Source organism: Salvelinus sp. IW2-2015, unplaced genomic scaffold (assembly GCF_002910315.2).
Source record: "Salvelinus sp. IW2-2015 unplaced genomic scaffold, ASM291031v2 Un_scaffold2702, whole genome shotgun sequence".
Classification (NCBI taxonomy): Eukaryota; Metazoa; Chordata; class Actinopteri; order Salmoniformes; family Salmonidae; genus Salvelinus; species Salvelinus sp. IW2-2015.
This window is the reverse complement of record NW_019944008.1, coordinates 28,039-30,172: the sequence shown is the minus strand read 5'-3', so window position 1 is coordinate 30,172 and position 2,134 is coordinate 28,039. Positions and strand designations below refer to the sequence as shown.

At 42.7% G+C, this 2,134-nt stretch overlaps 1 long non-coding RNA gene across 1 annotated transcript in view; it reads right to left on the bottom strand.

Annotated features, from left to right (window-relative positions):
• LOC112074594 (uncharacterized) overlaps positions 1–2,134 on the bottom strand; it is an 11,072-nt gene that overhangs the window by 4,580 nt on the left and 4,358 nt on the right. The window contains exon 2 of the long non-coding RNA XR_011477040.1: positions 1,897–2,014. This is a non-coding gene — a long non-coding RNA (uncharacterized lncRNA). The remainder of the gene's footprint in view (positions 1–1,896; positions 2,015–2,134) is intronic.

Sequence of the window (2,134 nt, the reverse complement as noted above, 5' to 3'; positions counted from 1 at the left end):
GTAGCCTAGTGGTTAGAGTGTAGAGGTGGCAGGTAGCCTAGTGGTTAGAGTGTAGAGGTGGCAGGCAGCCTAGTGGTTAGAGTGTAGAGGTGGCAGGTAGCCTAGTGGTTAGAGTGTGGAGGTGGCAGGTAGCCTAGTGGTTAGAGCGTTGGACTAGTAACCGGAAGGTTGCTAGATCGAATCCCCGAGCTGACAAGGTAAAAATCTGTTGTTCTGCCCCTGAACAAGGCAGTTAACCCACCATTCCCCGGTAGGCTGTCATTGTAAATATGAATTTGTTCTTAACTGACTTGCCTATAAAGGTTCAACCAAATACAAATGTAATAAGTGTCATGGACTCACTCTGTGTACAATAAAAGTGTTTAACATGATTTTTGAATGACTACCTCATTTCTGTAGCTCACACACACAGATAATTGTAAGGTCCCTCAGTCAAGCAGTGGATTTCAAACAAAGATTCAACCACAAAGACCTGGGAGGCTTTCAAATGCCTCGCAAAGAAGGGCACCTACTGGTAGATAGGTAAAGAAATAATAATATCCCTTTGAGCATGGTGAAGTTATTAATTACACTTTGGATGGTGTGTCAATACACCCAATCACTACAAAGATACAGGCGTCCTTCCTAACTCAGTTGCCGGAGAGGAATGAAACCGCTCAGGGATTTCACCATGAGGCCAACGGTGACATTAAAATAGTTAGAGTTTAATGGCTGTGATAAGAGAAAACTGAGGATGGATCAACAACATTGTAGTCACTCCATAATACTAACCTAATTGAAAATAGGAAAAATAGGGAAGCCTGTACAGAATACAAATATTCCAAAACATGCATCCTGTTTGCAAAAACGCACTAGGTAAAACTGCCCTGAATACAACGCGTTATGTTTGGGTCAAATCCAACACAACACATCACTGAGCACCCTGCTTCATATTTCCAAGCATGGTGGTGGCATCATCATGTTATGGGTATGATTGTTATCGGCAAGGACTAGGGTGTTTTTTAGGATAAAAAGAAACGGAATAGAGCTAAGTACAGGCAGAATCGTAGAGGAAAACCTGGTTCAGACTGCTTTCCAACAGACACTGGGAGACAAATTCACCTTTCAACAGGACAATAACCTAAAACACAAGGCCAAATATACACTGGAGTTGCTTACCATGATGACCTTGAATGTTCCTGAGTGGCCTAGTTACAGTTTTGACTTAAATCTACTTGAAAATCTATGGCAAGACAGTCCAGCAATGATCACCTTCACAGAGCTAGAAACATTTTAAAAGAACGATCCAGGTGTGGAAAGCTCTTACAGACATACCCAGAAAGACTCACAGCTATAATGGCTGCCAAAGGTGATTCTAACATGTATTGATTCGGGGGTGTGAATACTTATGTAAATTAGATATGGCTGTAATAAATTTGAAATGAATATGCTAAAATATGTTTTCACTTTGTCATTATGGGATATTGTGTGTAGATGGGTGAGGGGGAAAAAAAATACATTTAATCCATTTAGTATTCAGGCTGCAACAACAAAATATGGAATAAGTCAAGGGGTACGAATACTTTCTGAAGGCTCTGTATATTTAGTATTCAAAACAGGAGAGAGGGCGCTCTCATCACTGTGTGTGTGTGTAACTATAGCTGAGCTTTTCAAGCTGTGCACAAGAATTCATTACTACCATCAATCAGGCCATGCAGGAGAGGGAATTCTATCCTGGTGGGAGGAAATGTCTCACAGGAGGAGAGGCTGTTATATTTGTGGAGAAACAGTGCCACCCTGAGGACACCGACAGTACTGCACACAGAGGCATAATGCCTAACCATCTTCTTGGGTGAGGTTATTCACTGCAGAACAGACAGACACACAAGCGGACAGAGATAAAACGCAGAAAGAGACCTTCCACGTCGCCTGCAGCCATGCGCAGTAGTGACTCAATGAAGTTGACCTCCACGTTTTTCTTCTCCAGGATCTTCATGATGATGTCCTGGGTCAGCCCTGGGTTCTCCTTCTCAGCCTGACAACCACAGAGTACACATCATCAGGCTCTGCTAAATCAACCACAGAGTACACATCACCAGGCTCTGCTAATCAACCACAGAGTACACATCACCAGGCTCTGCTAATCAACCACAGA